The sequence below is a fragment of the Lethenteron reissneri genome, chromosome 43, assembly GCF_015708825.2.
Source record: "Lethenteron reissneri isolate LAM-NWPU_2019-01 chromosome 43, ASM1570882v1, whole genome shotgun sequence".
Lineage (NCBI taxonomy): Eukaryota > Metazoa > Chordata > Hyperoartia > Petromyzontiformes > Petromyzontidae > Lethenteron > Lethenteron reissneri.
Window position 1 is genome coordinate 10,599,297 of NC_083821.1, and position 20,515 is coordinate 10,619,811.

Below are 20,515 nucleotides of genomic sequence, written 5' to 3' on the forward strand. Positions count from 1 at the left end.
TGGCCAAAGCGGTGACTTCACACTCACAATGAGGAAGCAACTGCCAGTCATCTCCTGTTTTGTTTTCAGCATAAACGTTCGTAAGCTTTTAAAATAAATGTATGCCTTTTTTAATTTGTTACTTTTCCCAACTCCAAAAAATCCCCCACGGCCTTTTTTCCATGTACAGCACTTTAAAAATGAAATGCAATAAAATTCGAATAAATGTATAAAATTATGATTAACGTAAAACTATATGAGAATACGCAGACACGCCTTAAAAGGATAATTGGACGTATTGGCAATAGACCGGTGCAGCATAATACACCGGTCGTCATAAAAGTTTAAAATAAAATAAAAATGAATCAACAAATCTGTTTATCAGTCTTTAATAAACCCTGTCGCCAAGTTTGACGCGATTCGAAGGTTTATTCGGTCTTTTGAAACTTGCTAGAAAAAGGCCAACATTGACTGTTGATTTAGGTTCCTTTGAATCGAGGAACCGTCTGGCCAAGTCTGGGGCACAAGGAGTCAAATCTGCCTTTGGAACACGGAGCCGACTGCTTCGACATCGTGATAATTTATTTTGACCGGGCCCCACAAGATTGTATGACCGGCGTTGCAAATCGCGGGAAACGTAAAGAATCATTGCGATAAATGTTTCTCTTTTTTTTTATACCACGCACCAACGGTATACCACCAATACATTAAATGGCATAACAGGCGACGTTTCAGGCAATGACCCTTCTTCATAGCAAATTAAAGATGATGGCCACCCCTCCCACACAATGCTGCCCGAAGGCAAGAAAACCTGTCCACACGCGCCCGGCACGGATGCGGCTGATGGAACCGGCCACCTCTCCACTGCGAGTCCAGCGTGCTAACCATCACACCGTGGCATCTCCACGCTGCACAGAGGTTCTTTTGTCAAACAGATCCCCCGAAGGAAACCGCTGTAAATGCATGGCAATGCCTCTGCTGGGCCATTACACAACACGTCACCCGAATCTGCCGGACCCGGAACAAAACTAATTCTGTCGACAAAGATGCCAATAGTTGGTAGTGATGGAAAATAAATGTAAAAAAGAGTTATCTCCATATATATAAAAGGCAAACTTGTGATTGTGTGTCTGTTCAAAATGTTTAGCGTACTTCCCGACATGCAACAAACTTGAAATTTGCCATGTGGGTACTTTCCATACTGTACACCATGCAAACATTTTTAAAATAGATTTTTGTGTTTTTTTTTGGGGGGGGGAGCTCAATAATGATTATATTTTTTGCACGGCAAGTGAGCTGTGACGTCAAATCTGTCACGTGACCCGCGCATGTGGAAGCGTAACGAATTGTAGTGTAGAGGTTAGCGCGCTGCGCTACGAACCCGGCGACCCGAGTTCGATTCCGGCTCACGGCCACCACCGGTGACGATTATTTTAACCACTCCTGGGCCTCCCCTAGGTCGACTCAGCCTCAAACGAGTAATTGGTGTGGTGTGTGAACATCGCCACTGGGGAGACAAAGGTGGCCGGGCGTGGTGAATCAAAGTCCCGAGTGAAACCGGGTAGTAAAGCTCGTGTATAATATAATAATTTCTAGCACAAGCAGTCCCATGAAAAATGACATTCGGGAATTTCTCCATGTGTGGAATTAGCAAATGATGGCTGCGAACCAAACACGGAACAAGCAGCCACCATTTCCTTCCACTTTTCAAAAATAAAAATAAGACAGACGTGCAGGCCTTATTACAGACCTTATTGGTCACCCCGTTCCCTTATAAACTCAACGTTCATCCTACAAAGTCCCATCATCACAAGAGAGAAACGCAAACAAAAAGACAAAAAAATGTGCCCGTATTGAAACCGCTGTATGGACCTGAAAACTCAATTTCGCCGTACAAGAATACGGGTAAACCATATGGGTTGACAGCCATGGAAATATAATGAGAGGCAATTCCATGCTATACTTTACAGTAATTCCTCGTTTAACGTGGTAGATGCGAGGAATTGCTGTCCTTCGTCACACTTGAACTGTTATCAGTATCAGTGGAATTCCGCATGCCGACTGCGGGGGGTGAGGCGATCCACATGGAAAAGCCACCGTTGGCTTCCCCACAGAGTGGCGCTAACCCTTCTTGGTTGTTTCGATTAAAGTAACGTCGAAGGGAAATAATAAAATGATAAAAATCAAACATAATAAAATACAATTCTCACCACGCTTTGGCCACAACCCAAGCAGCCGTCCTCAGGTGAAGACGCTGTCTTTCCGTGGCCGAAACGTCGTGAGAATTGTATTTTATGTTTTATTTTTATTATTTTATTATTTCCCTTCTACGTGACTTTACCGAAAGAACCAAGAAGATGAATCCCTGCAGTCACGAAAGCTTTAAATCGAAATTTGGCGCTAACTCCTCACATACCTGAACCACCCCCCCCCTCCCCCCCCGAAGGGACGACGGAGCGAGGAGTTGAATCTTTGGGACGTTTCCGATTGCGAGCCGCTTGCTTGACGGATGAGCCGCTTGGCTCGCGTGATTAATGCGGAGACATTTGGCGAACACTTTTTAGCTCGGTAGCAATTAAATCGATGTTTGCGAGGTAACATTTGACGACTGTAAATCACACTGATAAAAAAACAAAATCACCATTCCGCAGTTACAGCCGGGTCACTTACCAGCACCGGGATTCACTGGGTGTGGACGGCTAAATGACAATTCCCCTGACATACGGCGTTGAAGAGTTTGTTTTGTTTGTAAAATTACGTGGAGAAAGAGAGAAAAAAAAACGACGAGACCAGCAACAGGCGTGCAGCTTGACAACCGCTGGTGCTTACGAGCAACGCAGCGTCGCTTTCTTAGCCCATGTGACCGCACCCCCATCATGACCACCGGCGTTACGTGAATTCCCACCACTGCGGGTACGGCGTTACCACAGGTGTGGGGGGAATTGCTGCTGCAAGAGACTCTTGGATTGTTCCTCACTTGATACAGTAAATTTAGCTGTGATGGTCCACCTGATGACGGAGACTTGTGTTGCCTCCGAAACGTCGTGATTTTTTATTTATTTAATTTTTACCTACGTGACTTTACCGAAAAAACCCAAGAGTATGAATCCTTGCAGTCACGAAAGCTTCAAATCTAGAAAGAATTGGTGCTGTGCACCGTGAAGCACAGAGCGATATTGCGACGTAGCGCGACGCAGGAATGCACGCAATTCCGTTTGGCGACCGTCGCAAATCCCGCCATGAGTTGCGACGCAACCACATTGCGATTCGAAGCAACGCGTGTAACGCGTGCAATGCATGAACAATGCGATGCAATGCACGTTCAAGGCAATGCGATGCTATGCAAATGTAGGGCACTGTAGGAAGTTCGAAACCAAAGCTAAAACAACGTTTTCGGGAGAGAAAAAAATCACCAATTGATCACATGCGGAACACAGTACTATCAGTAATATAAGGGTATAATCAGGGCAAAGGCTGTCAATGTTCCCCAAAATGGGAATGTAACTCATGAGTAATTTGCATATTAATTATAGCCCCATTGCTCTACCCCCTAGGATATGGAATCTGTCAGACAAGTGTGTTTTTAACCTACTTAATGCGATAGAAAAATGTGTTTTTCCTCTTCTTCTCAGTACCATTACCATGTTCCTACTTAAACACTGGAACAAGTGCACTAATGTTCCTGACTGTATTCAATATAATGTGAAATAAAACTAAACTATTTTATTTTACCAGGTAAGGGCTCAATGAAGTGGCTTATCGGGTTGAAAGCTACAGCAGCCATATACTCTAAACGCACGTTGATTCTAAACGTGGAGGGAAAATCCACAGAACCCGGATAAAAAATCCACGTGACCACGGGAAGAACGTGTGTAATGGACCCATGATCGTCTCAAAGTAAAATGTGGGTCTCATTAAAAAAATGTGCCACGATCGAGTCCCATCAGACTTGAACCGTGTCCCCTCCTTGCTTTCAGCATAAATAATGTTTGTGTACCGCAGCAAAGTCTGCCAAATTGACACTCCAGTCACACTGCAACACTGCACCACCCCCCCCTCTTCCTTACAGCTCCATAAACCTGGGTTGTCCTGGCCTCATGCATACACTACAGGATGATGATCTCCCCACGTCGTGCGGGTCGCAGCTGGTATTTGACACGTAACTTCACTACGCACATCCCTGTGGGTTTGGTGAGGGCAGCGATCATACATGTGGAAGCAGAGAAATACAGAACAACAGGGAATGATGCTGCACAGCCCTCAACGTTTATAATTAGAGTGCTGTACGACGTTTTGCTGTTGATCATGCTGGTTGTAATCGCCAGCGAAATGTTGTACTCAAATTGCAAACGTTGTGGGGTTTACTCTGCAACAACACAACCGGTGTGCTGTAGTTGTAACTAATTGGCACGTTTTGTTCACGTGACGGACCTTACTAATTGGCCGTGTCGGGCGGCGCAATATTCCTCAGGGACCTTGCACTCGTTCTCTGCAATGTTGATATTTTTATTTTGTGTTTTTGTTGTTGTTGCTGCTACGCTCATGCACCACGGATCCCCCCCCCCCCCCCCCAGTGTAAAATAGCCGGACGAGATCATCCGTTGTAACAAATCAAATAAACTCTAAAATTAACGCTAACGTGGTGCACGCACCCATACACACGCACAAGCGCGCGCGTGATGCAGTCGGCCAGCAGCTCTGCTCTGCAATCTTCCATCTCCCCCAGCGTTCTCGTCACACATCGCGGACTCATTTCCGGCACAGAGTCAGACCCGCGAGACACCAAGCGCATGTTCAGTCAGCGCGGGGCGCTCACCCTCGTTGTGCATTACCAAGGTGCGCGCCAAACGCTCCGGGACGATGTCACGGAGCGATAACCGATAGGCCGCTGCTAACTCTGGGTCAACTCGGCCTAAAAGCGAGGACCCGCGGTGCGAGTGCGTCAGCATTTACGGCGGAGAGACAAGTGCGGCCTTGGCAGGTGCTCACGGACGGCAATGACATCTGTTGTTGAAATTTGTTGCACTTCGACCGCAACTCCGATTAGCGCGGGTGGCGACGAACGGTGCGAAAGAAGTTGAACGTACACAGGGCGGGATGAAGATTTTGCAGCCCCTGGGCTACAGGCACTATGTGAGGCCCCCGGTAGAATATTCAAAAGGAAAACAAAGTGGAAGAAAAAATAAAATTATTTTTTACGAGGCTAACAACAAATAAAATTCAGCATTCACAAATGAAATAACTTCTCACTTCATCTCTGGAGGCCCACCAGCTGGCGGAGGCCCCAGGGCTACAGCCCCTGAAGCCTCGTGCCTCGATCCGTCCCTGAACGTCCATATACTGTCTTATATAACAGAACTATGTCCGTATTTTTTACTTCAATTGAGTTTTCGTACGACATTATTACACAAAAGTGGTTAACTCCAGCCATTTATAATTTCATAGACATGAGCAGCTTCACAGCGGATACATGATTTGGTGATAATGTGTTGGCAGTTGCATACAAAGCGTAAAAAACAAACCAAAAAACTCACACTCCTCAATAACAATGTCGTATAAGGAAACAAAAAAATCTGCAATAAAATATATAAACAGGCGACGTTTTGGCCAACGGCCCTAACCATAATAAGGCGCTTCGTTATTGCTATGAAGGAAAACCCTTGTGGAGTAATATTTTGTTATCAATTCACATCACATGTGGAACGGGCACTGGTTACAGCTGACCAACCCCGCCTTATTGCATACCGGCAACGTCCCAAGGCCGTGGGAATGACGCCTCTTATCCATGAACGTAACTGCAGATCAATGTGGATTACACAGACAGTCGACCATACAGCTGCAAACACGCACACGCGCGCACGTGCACACACGGACACAATATGTAACAAACAAACAAAAAACGCATGCGAATTTCTCCTCCACGAACAAGTGCACTTACGCAAAATGTGAATTCCGTCAGGGCAAGCCGCACTCCAGGCGCATGTTCCACACGCGCACGCGGGCGCTTGTGACGCACGGAAATGAGAGGCGGTAGAAATATCAACGCTTTGGGCCTTTTTTTTCCGTCGCATGAGCGTGGGCGGTCGAGATTAAGGCCATGGTTTTCCCTCCGCTGTTATTTATTTCATTCAAATGTGCACCCCCCCCCCTTTCCCTCATCATCTACAAGCAAGGGTCTCAAAACTTGGTGCATCCAGCGCCGGCATTGGAGTCAGAGAGACACGCGGCCACGTACTGCACCAACAGAGGGAAGAGATGTATTCAGAAGAGAGAGGGGGCATAACCTTCGTCAGATTAACAGATTTATTCAGCGTGAAGATACGAGACAGATGAAGAAAAACAGACTGATACGAGAGGAGGGATTATTGGCTACGCACGGTGCGAAATGAGTTCAACATGCATCGTACACACGTGCGTATCACCTGGGGGTGCACACAATCTCGTCAGACTTTGTGGAAGGCAAGCAGCGGCCGAGCCTGGCTAAACGGTTCGATGGGTGACCACCCTACACAAAGTGGCTGTCTGTCATCGGGTACTGCCGGACTGCGTGGTGGGCGGCAGAGGGCAGTGCAGCAAAATTAATTGCAAAATGCAATGTGCAGTTGACGCTCCCCGCTGTCACCGCAACACCACCACTCTGACCAGCGTGGCTCCGGCACAGACGACCATGGTCACATAAACACCGCCAACCCCCACGCCCCCCCCCCAACGTGCGGTTTGGACAGGACCTCATCCATCAGTGGACTACCAAGAGGCTTGCACAGTAATCCCTCGTTTAACACAACAGATGCGTTCCTTAATCACATTTGCGTGAAACAATCGACCTGCGGTCATCCCATTGCGGGACGCAGAACCGAGATGAGGGTAGGCCACTGCGCGCTGCATCGTTCGGCGCATATGCCCAGAATTCCCAAACCGCTGAGACGCGCAGCTCAATAAAGAAGTTGGTCGTCGACCGCTCAGAAACCGTGTTATGACGAGCTGCGCGCCCGCGTTGTGCAAATAAAGTGTCCCCGAATGGAGGAAAGCGTGCCAAAGCAAAAAAAAAATGCGCTATAGTGCGAAGACGACGCGATTGAAGACGCTTGAGGAGGCGTTCCGGGGCATCTTCTGAGGGCCCCCTTTCAGACACGAGGCGATTCGTTGCCGTTTGGTTTCTCAAATGCAAAGTTTGTCCCGTGACAGCGGACAGCGATAGCTCAAAATTTCATGGCGGATTTAAAAAGAAAAAGACGACCCTCCTCCATGGCCCACAACCTCGTTGTGGCGGAGGGGCTTTCTCGCTCATCGCGGTTCCGAAGATGTCGCGTGCTCAAGACGCGAGCGCCGCTCCTGGGGCCAGACCCGGGGACCGGTCGAGACAACGAGCGGCCGGCGTTCCCGCGGGACCCGGTCGAACAGAGCTCCAGAGGCAGCAGGTACCACCAGGAGATGTGGCTCATGGCCAACTGCTTCAGGTCAACCGTGGGGAATTCTCTGTTCTCTCCTTTTTTTTAACGATCAAAGGAAACAAGAAGATGCTCGGTGTAGTCGGCACTTGGCTTCGTTCATTATTTTGGTGTTTTTTTTCAATGCTTTGCTTTATGTGCCCCCCCCCCCTCTCTCCTCCTTCTTACCCCTTCCCTCTCTCTCTACCCCCTCTCTCCCTACTCTATGTCTATGTTCCCCCGTTTTCTATGTAATATTTGTATATTTTTTACGACAAGTGCTGCATCTGCACCCAGCCCTTCTCGCAGTCCTACGGCCTCCGATGGGTAGCTCATATCTGCATGAAGAGCTCTCCATCTTCTGCCACCGTGCACACGGCCTCCTCCAGCGCCCACTTTCCCCCCTTGCCTACTCTCCTCAATGATTATATCAGCAATCGCTCAATATGCCACCTTCCCGGGTCATCTCCTCCACTCAGGAGGTGTGAATCACGCTTCAAGAGACTATTTATAGCGAGATGTCGCTCTCTGTGTCCGCAGGCGGCAGGAATGCAGAGCTGTATAATGATCGTGATTGTCAAGCAGGTGGTAAAGAGGCCGAGGAAAATTTAGTGCATTCTCCTTTAAAGGTCGGTGAAATAACCAGTTTGTTTTGCGGCACAAGTAAATTTCATGGTTTTAAAATATGTGCAAATAAACGTTTCTCATGGCAAAAACAGTATAACTCGTGTAATCGATAATTATCTTATCGAACGTCCCTGATATATGTGGGTCTTGCTAATCTGATTCATCTGTTGATTGGCTCTTCCTGCTACATGCAAATCTGTGAATAACAGTGAGGACCATGGACTGATATCGTGTGAACGGAAAAAATACATTAGCAGCAAAGTATGTCTCTGGGCTTTTTACAAAACGTTACAAGAGTAGCATGAAATGTATTCTGCTGTGCACAATTTCCTCCGCTTGATATTCGAGAAAGGATTTTCAATGATTGTAGAAATGCTGGGAAAGTTTGCTCCAAGCCCTTCCTTATTATACACACACATTTATTTACAAACCTTTGTCAAACGACTGCTGAGAAAAGGCCTCTTACATGCAGAATTGGTCATGGGAGGAGTTATTTGACTCTTGCAAATTCAACTTTACTCTTTTCAGTTCAGTCACCTGGTTACTCAAACAAAACTTGACAACACTCCAGCATAACACTAGGTTTTTTTACCCTTTTTCTGGCAACAAAACTGACACCTTTTTACAATGAATCATGTTTGCATTAACCACAATACCTGCGGTCAGAATTCAAACAAAAAAACAACTCTGATAATGTATGCATTGTCCTTGAACACTCCACCAATGATTTCGATTTAAAGCTTTCGTGACTGCAGGGCTTCATCTTCTTGGTTCTTTCGGTAAAGTCACGTAGAAGGGAAATAATAAAATAACAAAAATAAAACATAATAAAGCATAATTATTTAAATAATAATAAGAAACTACATAATACAACATAATTATTTAATTACGTTTTAATTTTATTATTTTATTATTTCCCTTCTACGTGACTTTACCGAAAGAACCAAGAAGATCCACCAATGATGTTAACCGTGGCCAGGAATTAAATTCGAGTCACCGGGTTCACAGCGCAGCGCGCGAACCGGCTGCATGGCCCCTCCACACACAAGCCGACACGCCGTCCGCCGCGTCGACGACGATTTGTCCCGTGCTTGGCGCACCGGAGAAAACGTCCTCCGCAGATATCGCACAAGTCACAGACTGCCTATGTGTGTCCCTCTCTGTTTGTCTCTGTGAGTCTCTCTCTCTGCTTGTGTGTCTGTCTGTGTGTCTATGTTGTGTGTCTCTCTCTGTGTGTCTCTGTGTGTGTTTCTCTCTGTGTCTCTCTCTGTGTGTCTCTGTGTTCTCTCTCTCTCTCTCTGTTTCTCTCTGTGTGTCTATCTGTGAGTCTCTCTCTGCTTGTGTGTGTCTGTGTATCTCTGTGTGTCTCTGTGTGTCTATTTTGTGTGTCTCTCTCTGTGTGTCTCTGTGTGAGTTTCTCTCTGTGTCTCTCTCTGTGTGTCTCTGTGTTGTCTCTCTCTGTGTGTCTCTCTCTGTGTGTCTATGTGTGAGTCTCTCTCTGCTTGTGTGTCTGTCTGTGTGTCTCTGTGTGTGTGTCTCTGTGTGTCTATGTTGTGTGTCTCTCTCTGTGTGTCTCTGTGTGAGTCTCTCTCTGTGTCTCTCTCTGTGTGTCTCTCTGTGTGTCTCTGTGTTGTCTCTCTCTGTGTGTCTCTCTCTGTGTGTCTATGTGTGAGTCTCTCTCTGCTTTTGTGTCTGTCTGTGTGTCTCTGTGTGTGTGTCTCTGTGTGTCTATGTAGTGTGTCTCTCTCTGTGTGTCTCTGTGTGAGTCTCTCTCTGTGTGTCTCTGTGTGAGTCTCTCTTTGTGTCTCTCTCTGTGTGTCTCTGTGTGTGTGTCTCTGTGTGTCTATGCTGTGTGTCTCACTCTGTGTGTCTCTGTGTGTCTCTCTCTGCTTGTGTGTCTGTCTGTGTGTCTCCGTGTCTGTGTTTTGCCTCTCTAAAATTTAGCAATCTTTGGACGAACGTAATCAACCAGGTGGGGTGTTGACTGTTTTGTTGGCCGACTCCCTGTGTTGTATAGCATTATACTTCCACGTTCACGATGTTTGTTTTCTCATTCACTTGTACCTGATGATGGTTGCTTGTGTTGCAATCGAAACGTCGCATTCTATTATTATTTAATTGAATTTCTTTCTACGTGACTTTACCGAAAGTACCAACGAGTAAACTGATCCTCTCCAACAGCTCCGAGCGAATCTCTGTAAACAACCCGACCTGGAACAAAACCGATCACTGAAGGTGTCCCCCATCAGGGCTACAAACGTGATCCTATCCTCTTCGCTTCATGTCCAGAATTTAGAAGACTCGCTCACCCCACTCCGAACTAAATCTGTTCACCGATGACGCTTCTGTTATCTCGTGGTCTAGCAAATCCGAGGATGATCTGTATACAAAAGCTGCAACAAGAATGATGTCCTTAAAATACAACTAAACGGTCCTAGACTTATTTTTAACGTCAGCAAGATAAAACTTGGCGGTGTTTTCGGGAATGTGACCAATTGACTCCCCGTCCCCACTACCACAATGATGACCGTTTGACTCTCAATTAATTGAACCCGTCAACAAATGTAAATACCCCACGTGTCACCCTCGATCACAAGCCATTGTTTGCTGCACATGTCAAATCATATTTGCAAGAACAACAACAAAAATATGAAGGTAAAAATTGGCTTCCTCTTAACCAGAAATCAACTTCGAATTTCACCCCGACTACAATTGGATATTGAGCCACCGCATTCTCTATCTTCCGACGACTGCGATGTTATTAACGCAGACTTGGTGTAGGGCTCAGCGCTAAAACACACACTGGTTCCATTGCACCACTCTGCTCTCGGCTCTCCACTTTGCCCTCGATAACCCCTGCAGAACCCACCTCCACCGCGAACTTTATTGATTATGTATTTAATCCTTCGGAGTTCCTCCCTATTCCTGGTCCCCCCCCCCCTTTCTCCATCCCCCACTCCCCCCCCCCCCACTCCCCACCCCACTACGCAAAAACCAAATGCTCGTCCTACTTTAAAAAAAAACTTTTTGGACCTCGAATGTCCTTTCACGTGTGCGTGATGCGTGATATTAACCTTGTGTTGGTTCTTCTTCTTTCGTATGGCATGTAAGCAACAGTTTGTATAGATGAGGTCCCAGTTGAATGTTAAGGTCCTTCAACCGATCCAAGGCCGCAGTAGACGTTGTACGGATTGCAGCGTCTACCGCCAGGGATGTGCATGGATGGCGCAACGTGTCGGTGATGTGTTTGATGGTCTGGGCTTTACCACAGTCACAGAACGGTGAATCTTTAATTTTCCATTTGTGGAACAGCGCATAAGCACACCTCCTGTGCTGCATCTGAGCGCGGTTGAGTGTGCTCCGCAAACGTTATTAGAGAGAATCCCGGCACTTCCATGGCCGGGTCCTCAATGATGTTTTTTTGTCCACGTTCAGAGTGGCCCACCTTTTCAGCTGCCAGAGCAGAGGCTCGTATCCAGAAAGGCTTGCTGGATTCAAGCCTACGGCGTGGGGGGTTCCTTTACGTCGCCGGAATGTCACCGGTGTAGAGATTGAACAGCACCGGGGCTAGAGCAGATCCCTGCGGGAGTCCAATATTCAATCTTCGTGGGCTGCTGGCAGCGCCACTAAGGTGGACGGCGAACCATCGGTCGCTCAGCATGTCGGCGATGAGGCTGATAGCTAAATCTTGACTTAAAAAGAAAAGCTAACCCCCCTTTCCTGAAGACGACCGCTTGCGTTGCGATCGAAACGTCGCAGTTTTCTGTTATTTTTTATTTTTCTCTTTGAACTTATCTACGTGACTTCACCGAAAAACCCAAGAATAGGCTGGTAGCTAGCCGGGCAGCAAGGCACGGCCGTCGAAAGCTTCAGGGGGAGGCCCTTCCTCCATGCGGCATCACATGCCGAGAGGGAGGTCAACGAATGCTGCTCCTGTTTTGAGCCGGCGTTCGAAACCGGCCTCCATGTGACCTGTCAAAGCCAGCACCTGGTTCGTGTTGGTTGCGCTATTTGTAGGACGTTGATGCGCGGCTTGATCGTGAACTGTTGTTTTTAGATTGCTTTGTTCGAGTGTTTTTAATTTGCTGTAACCGGGCTGCTACGATGTAACCAGCCCCCCCCCTACCCCATCGAAAAAAAGCTTTAATTTGTCAATGGTTTTACCTCGCAAAAACAAATGCTAAATCTAACCTGACCCTACTTTTACCACACTGGCAGTAAATAGCATCAAATCAGCAATTTAAAAAAATATATATTGGTCGAAACAAATACTCCACGAACATTCGACCCCAAACGCACTCCCTAAAAATCAATGCTTATTGCGTAATTCCAGACATTAAGAGAGAAGGGACTCTGTGATCCAGGTGCTTATAGTGGTCGAGTGCCCAAAAGGAAATCGGAAGGCTGCCAGTTCAATGTTTGCTTCGGTGTCAATTCAACTTGCCACATAGTTTGATAACCATCATCACTGCCTTAGGATTCCTTACAGATGCCACCCATACAAGATGTTATGCGCACCTTTAATTGCAGAACTCCTCTTATCCATGACCCTATTACCCACAACGCCCATTATCCGCGGAAGATATCTGTTCTGCGGACACTCCTAATATCAGCAATCCTATTTTTCTTATTACCTGAAGTTTTTCCGTCCCACATTATAGAACGGCTTCCTAATACGTATTCCTCGCGTAACACGCACCCCTGTAGCGTGAGCTCGCGGTTACGCGATACATCTTTTAGGGACAGAGTTCACGCTCACGCGGTCCGTTTCAGTCATGCGCTCAATAAAAAAAAACGCAAATATAACATTTTTTTTTTAAGTAACAAAAAAAATTCAAAGTAACGAAAACATATTTTTGCAATTAAAATCTCGATCTGAGAGTGTCACCGTGCCATGGCAGGGCCCAGCGTAGTCGTCGTAGATCTGAGTAGAAGCAGCCCATGGAAGCGTTCAAGAAGGCCTGCTATTACTCCTTATTAAGTAATATTTGTAAGTAGTAATCTTTTTTATTTAAATTATTATTTGTCATTAAACTCAGAGAACTAGTATTCTTTGTAATGTTATTCATATTATCATTAAGTATTAAATTTATACATATATTTTGTGTATTCAGGGCTAAAATAATTAAAATAAATTATACATATAACATACATTTCTATGGGACCATAGGCTTCACACAGCGCACTTCGGCTAATGCGCTGTTTTTCAGGAACGTGTGCCGCGCGTTATGCGAGGAACATCTGCTCATTTATCGCAAAAGAAGTCACGCTTTGTCCTGTTGCCCACGATTATCATCACAACTGTTGGAAAACATTTTCAATTCACGTGACGGATTATCGGATTTCTGATTTTCCATCATCCCCCACAATTTAATCTGCTTACCTTTCACTATACTTTGCACTCCCATCGTCTTTGTGCATTGTTTGTTGCTGTAACTTTCTGACCCATCCCCGACTGGACATCTGTGAAAAAGGTTTAATTGGCTCATCGGATTTCTCCAGGATAAATAAAGATTCTGATTCTGGCAACACAGCGGCTAAGAGGGGTTTGACAAATATTTACGTGTTAAAGGGTGCGAACAAATATTTAAACTGTGGATTTAAACAAGTTTTTTTGGTCAAACTGCAAACCTTCGATAGTTAAACACTTTACATACTCTTTGGTTCTTTCGGTAAAGTCACGTAGGTAGAAAAATAGTAGATCACGACGTTTCAATCGCAACACAAAAAAACTACTGAGGTAGCCACCTACTTCGGCAGTTTTTTCTTGCTGTGGTTGTCCCACCTGATGACGATTGCTTGTGTTGCGATCGAAACGTCGTGATTTATTTTATTTCTACCTACGTGACTTTACCAAAGAAAATTTCACATAAGCCCCCCAAACACTCCCTGAAGCTGAGAGATCTTACCCAAAAAAAACTCCATTATAGATATTGGTCACGAAAACCCACGTGTTACACTCGCTGAGACAGATGAGCACATCTTAGGCAATATTCAGAGACAAGGTTGCGACTCAACCATCGGTGTCAGGGCTCTGCCGACCACATAATCTCCGTAGCGGAGACAACAGAGCGATTATCTGTGGGTGCGTAACGGTGGATCACCTCTTCAAAGTACGCGCCTCACCGCACAAAGTGCGGCTGCCAATAAGCACGCTATTCATACGGCGTGAAGAGGCACACGCACACACACAGGGCATCTCTTCACGGTGGCTGATGAGAGCACGACGCACTCGTACTTAGAGCGGTGAACTCGTCAAGGGCTGAAAGGTCCACCATTAGGGGCAGATTGGCACTTGAACGCGGCACTCGGTGTTGGGGGGAGGAGTGTGCGGCTCTCTGCAAAGGGGGAAATCAAAGTGGATGAATGCTCCTCATCAGTGGTTGCCCTTCAGAGTGTTTTGCACGTGCACTAGATTTTTGGAAAAATTAGGCTGGCATTTTTTTACAGACCCATTCAGTGCCCTCTAAATGAGATTAATTATGCCTCTCACAACAAAAGTCAAAGATAAATGTGCCTCAGACCTCTGAGCAAACGTGTTTTTTTTTTCAAAGACCAAAATTCACGTAGCAATACATACTCTTTGGTTCTTTCGGTAAAGTCACGTAGGTATAAAATAAAATAAATCACGACGTTTCGGGCGCAACACAAGCATCCGTCATCAGGTGGGAAAGCATGGTCTGCTGCTGAGGCAGACTGTTGTAAAAGGTTTGAAATGGGTGTAGCCCAAGGGTTATAAAGAAGTGGCCGGGGCTAGTGATGTTAATGTGAGAAATTAGCAATACACTGCAGCATTTTATACAACGTCTTTGTTTGGCCCAGGAATGTATCACCAAACGTTCAAGATTATTTTTCCTGAGGGTCCTGCTTGGGGCATCTAAGCGATTTCTTGTTACAATTTTTATTTTGCACGTGGGGGGGAAAAAACGGAAAAACAAGAGTAGATCTACGGAAATGGGGGGCCCAAGACTCTGGCGGTGGAGCGACGTCGCTCAGCTGACCTGGGAACGCCCCCAGGAAATGCTAGAGTCTGTGTATAGTAGTGTATAGTGTAGTGTATAGTGTAGTAGTGTATAGTGTAGTAGTGTATAGTGTAGTGTATAGTGTAGTAGTGTATAGTGTAGTAGTGTAACGTATAGTAGTGTATATTGTAGTGTATAGTGTAGTAGTGTATAGTGTAGTAGTGTAACGTATAGTAGTGTATAGTGTAGTGTATAGTGTAGTAGTGTAACGTATAGTAGTGTATATTGTATAGTGTAGTAGTGTAACGTATAGTAGTGTATAGTGTAGTGTATAGTGTATTGTATAATGTAGTAGTGTAACGTATAGTAGTGTATATTGTAGTGTATAGTGTAGTGTATAGTGTAGTAGTGTAACGTATAGTAGTGTATAGTGTAGTGCAGGGGTCCTCAAACTACGGCCCGCGGGCCACATGCGGCCCGCCGAGGACATTTATTCTACATGAGAAGGACGGTCATTGGTGGAAGAGGGAGAGGGGGCGGCCGCCGCCGATTGCGAGTTCGCAGATCGCACTGCGATCTGTGAAAAAAACTGCAGGTGTAATTAACTTTTTAATGGCACCCGCACCAGTGTGAGCCTGGGGTAAAAGCGGAGTTCCCCCAATCAGACTGCATTGATGGGCAGTGCAGTCTGTATGTCTCTGTGTGGGCAAAGTTATTGCTGGTATATTGTTTTTGTAGCGCTGTATATATATTGGTATTTTACTAATAGCAATTTTGACTCCCTAGGAAACAATGATGTCAAGAAAGAGAAAAATTGACTCGGAGTGTAGGATATTCAAAGAACAGTGGACTTATGATTACTTTTTCATGCAGTACAAGGAAAGAGCTGTGTGTCTGATATGCCAGAATATAGTGTCTGTGTTCAAAGAATACAATTTACGTCGACACTATGAAACTCAACATAAAGATAAATATGATTGTTTGGTCGGAGAAGTGAGAAAAGATAAAATATTAAAACTGAAAAATACATTAACAACTGAGCAAAATACTTTTGTGAAGCAGAAGCAGCTAAATATTTCATCACTGCGAGCAAGTTTTCAAGTTGCCAAGCTAATAGCGTGCACTGGCAGACCATTCGTGGAGGGAGAATTTGTTAAAGAATGCCTTCTTTCTGTTGCCAAAGAAATGTACCCAGAAAAGGCCGATTTATTTAGTACAGTGAGTCTTTCAGGACCTACAATTACACGGAGGATTGAAGAAATGGGAGACAATTTGCATCAGCATTTGCAAAACTCCACAAAAAAACTTTCCTATTTTTCCTTGGCACTCGACGAACGCAATGATGTTCGTGATTCTGCACAACTTCTAATTTTTATTCGTGGGACGAATGACTATTTCGAAGTCACAGAAGAGCTTGCTGCACTGCAAAGCATCAAAGGAACAACTACAGGAGAGGATATGTATGAAAAGGTTTGCCAAACTGTGAATGGTTTGGAGCTGAACTGGGCTAAACTAGCCAGTGTGACAACTGATGGTGCTCCTAGCATGGTGGGGTCTAAGAAATGATTAATTGCTCGCATTAACCAATAGATGGACAAACATAACCATTCTCATCCAATAGCCATACACTGCCTCATCCACCAACAAGCGCTGTGTAGTAAATCACTGAAGTGGGACTCTGTTATGAAAATTGTGGTATCTTGTGTTAACTTCATTAGAGCTCATGCACTACACCACAGACAATTTCAGGAATTTCTGTCTGAGCTAAATGTTGACTATGAAGATGTTCTGTACCACACAGAAGTCCGTTGGCTGAGTCGAGGGAGAGTTTTAAAACGTTTCTATGACTTACTTCCACAGATTACAGCTTTTCTGCTTTCAAAAAACAAAAAAGTACCAGAGCTCAATGATGCAGAATGGAAATGGCACCTTGCCTTTCTGACAGATGTAACAGAGCTACTCAACAGTTTCAATGTGCAACTTCAAGGAAAGGGGAAGCTCATCTGTGATATGCATTCATATGTCAAAGCATTTGAAGTAAAATTAGGCCTCCTCATCAAACAAGTGAAGGAGGAAAACTTCTGCCATCTCCCCACAACTCAAAATCTGTTAGCGGAAAAACCATTGGTTGCATTCCCAAACAAAACATGTGTAGATTCACTGGAAAAATTGCAAAAGGAGTTCCAATTTATATTTAAAGAGCTTCATCTCCATGAACAGGACATACAGCTTTTCCGTAACCCATTTTCTATTGACATTGAAAATGTGGATACAATTTACCAAATGGAACAGGCTAAACTGCAGAATTGTGACTCTGAAAGACGCATTCAAGTCAAGCAGCCTTCATAATTTCTATGCATCTCTCCCCTCTGAGACATATCCTCATCTCAGGAACCATGCACTCAAAATGGCAACCATCTTTGGCAGCATTTATGTCTGTGAACAGACTTTTTCCAGAATGAAACATTTGAAATCTCCAACCAGATCTAGACTAACGGATGCACACTTGCATCACTTGTTACGACTAGCAGTGACAAATATGGAACCGGACATTGACCATCTCATTAGCCAAAAGCAGGCCCATAGTTCCCATTGAAATACTGGCAAGTTTGTTGATTTAACTTTACTTGTTCTTCATTTTAAATATTGTATTTGTTCCCGTTTTGTTTCTTCACTTCAAAATAAGATATATGCAGTGTGCATAGGAATTTGTTCATAGTTTTTTTTTAACTATAGTCCGGCCCTCCAACGGTCTGAGGGGACAGTGAACTGGCCCCCTGTTTAAAAAGTTTGAGGACCCCTGCTCTAATGGATAAGACTGAACGATAGTTATGAAATAATATTTTAAGACCATCATCCTTCGGTGGACGATAAAATAGGTATCGCTTTGTGGGGAAGCCAACAGTGGTTTTCCTATGGTTCAACTCACCCCCACCAGAGGAATGTGGATGATTCACCAATGGCTCAGGGCTGTAAACAGATCAGTGGCACCTCAATGCTTATTTGTGCAGGGAATCTTTTTGACTCGTAATCTTGTAGTCGAGTATTTAGTTGCGAATAATGTTTGGTCTCAAGCTTGGGAAATGGGCTGTGACACTGGAGAAATACAGTGGGTTTCATGACAATAGTGTGGGGTCTTTAACATCTGTTTTATTCACATAATCAATCCTAAAAAAATTAACTGAATTCATTTCCATTGTGAACTAGCAGGCCACACGCCCTTTGGATGCGACCGTCCATCCACCCACCAAACCTTTTATATTTCGATTTAAAGCTTTCGTGACTGCAGTGATTCATCTTCTTGGTTCTTTCGGTAAAGTCACGTAGAAGCATCATGTCCTTTCTTGATTTGAAGCTTTCGTGACTGCAGGAATCCATGCTCTTTGGTTCTTTCAGTAAAGTCACGTAAGTATAAAATAAAATAAATCACGACGTTTCTGGCGCAACACAAGCGTCCATCATTATTTTATACCTACGTGACTTTACCGAAAGAACCAACGAGTATGTAATGTCTTTGTTTCACAGTTGCACCAGTTGCAGTGCTTTCTCAGCATTAACCAGAAGGTAGAAGGCAACATGGGTGGGAGGTGAACCCTGGAAAATCGTGGTACAGCCCAGTGGAACCCAGAGCGCCAGCGCTGACCGTGCGCCTTCTTAGGCAGAGCCACACTTTTTATTACGCATAGAGCGTGCAACACTCTACATCAAAATGTGACAAAAACAACCGGGCATATCCACAGCTCAGGATAAATGGCCAGGAGCCTCAGTGTCTTCTTCTGGAGAAGCCTCATTAATTATCTCCACAAATGGCTTGTCATGCAGGAAGAGCTCGCAGGCCAATCAGAATGAGCATGTATTGTACTCAGATGGGCGACCTCCAGGTTTGTTAAAGGCTGTGGGCCTACGTAGAGTGCAGCAGAGGGCAGTGGAGCTAAATCAACTGTTTTAGTTTTGTTGCCAGATAGAAGGGTAAAGAACCAATTATTATATGCTCCTTACCCTCAGCCCACACCAACCAGTATGCTGAACTGGAATTGGATATTAAACACATTCCTGCGGATGGAACTGGTAGGAACGTTGGGTTGCTCGGTCAATGGCCAGGGTCAACGGCGGCGTGGTGTATTCCGCAAATATGCCCGACTGTGAGGGCGGGCACAAGCCGGCGTGAGTAGGTTAAACGTTGATAAGGGCACCACGGGGTGACCAGCCCCTCCCCACCCAGCCCCACCCCTCCCGCCCCCGACCCAGCCCCACCGTCCCCACCCAGCCCCTCCTCACCCTCCGCACCCAGCCCCTCCCCACCCTCCCCTCTCCACCCAGGCACACCCCTCCCATTTTTGGATGCACGACGGACGGACACAATAATCCCCTGTGGACTGGTGTAACCAGGAGGTTCCTACCAGTAAAATATTACAGACCCAAGTGCATTAGTGTACGATACTGCTCTGAACATGTATTGAGCTTCCGTAGCTTCTGGAAGAGAAAGTCTAATTTCAGTCCCTCCTTTCATGAACCCAGCGTAGTCAGTGGTGCTCCTGGTTCAGTGTTGGAAATTCAGTCTTATGGCAGGGCCTAGTATCTCTATAATACAACTTCCGTTGACTTCTCAAGTAGTGCAGCATCACCAGGAAGTGCTAAATTTACCAACTTGGGAGGCATGATGACGGTTGCTGATGATAACGGTGCCGAGTTGACCCTGGCTGGCATTTGAACTAATGAGGGAGATGCTTACTGCTGTGATGGATATATTTTTCCATGTAATCCGTACAGACACAGTTTATATTCTTTGGGTCTTTCGGTAAAGTCAAGTAGATAGGTTCAAAGAAAATAACAAATAACTACGACGTTTCGATCGCAACACAAGTGGTCGTCATCTTTTCCTAATGACGACCGCTTGTGTTGCGATCGAAACGTCGTAATGTAATTTTATCAGGGTCTGTCTGGGTCGGGTACTCAAGAGAACATTTCCACACCCAATGTGCATCTCGCTTTGCCTGTAGCGGCAAATCACGAGTCTCCTACAGTCTACCAGCCGCCAGAAAAATATTCAGTGAGAAATTAAGCCCTGCGTACAATCATCACAAATGATGGAAAGACTCGTGAATTATTAACTATAGAGGCCTTGAAAAGTAGAAATTAGCATACATAATAAAATCTAACTTATAACTAGAAAAAACCTTTACAATACCATGGTTTTTTGTATTTGGGCCTCCAAAAATGAGAGCCTGAGGACCGATTGGTTTCTCTCATGGGGCAAGGTCAGCTTAAAGTTTGACGTAACTTTAAGTTTGTACTAAACTTTAAAAATATTTGATTCCTTTCATCGTTGAACAAAGTTATCTGCCAATGGAATAGCAGTGTAGACATTCCATTACATGGTATGAACGCATTTTTAAATGCATTAATTAACAAAACAATAAAAGACTCACTATGTCCATTACCGTTATCACCACCATCATCATCATCATCCCTATAGGGTTGCTACGATGTTTTCCGCTTGGTGGGAAATTCACCGTCTAC

General features: G+C 45.2%; 2 protein-coding genes across 2 annotated transcripts in view; both read right to left on the reverse strand.

The window, feature by feature from the left end:
• LOC133353374 (tyrosine-protein kinase Yes-like) overlaps window positions 1–5,973 on the reverse strand; it is a 70,756-nt gene extending 64,783 nt beyond the window's left edge. Inside the window, exon 1 of the mRNA XM_061569566.1 lies at window positions 5,918–5,973. The gene's annotated coding sequence lies outside the window, so the exon portion shown is untranslated. The remainder of the gene's footprint in view (window positions 1–5,917) is intronic.
• Window positions 1–20,515, reverse strand: part of ATRAID (all-trans retinoic acid induced differentiation factor) — a 142,997-nt gene that overhangs the window by 86,916 nt on the left and 35,566 nt on the right. The gene's annotated exons all lie outside the window — the stretch shown is intronic.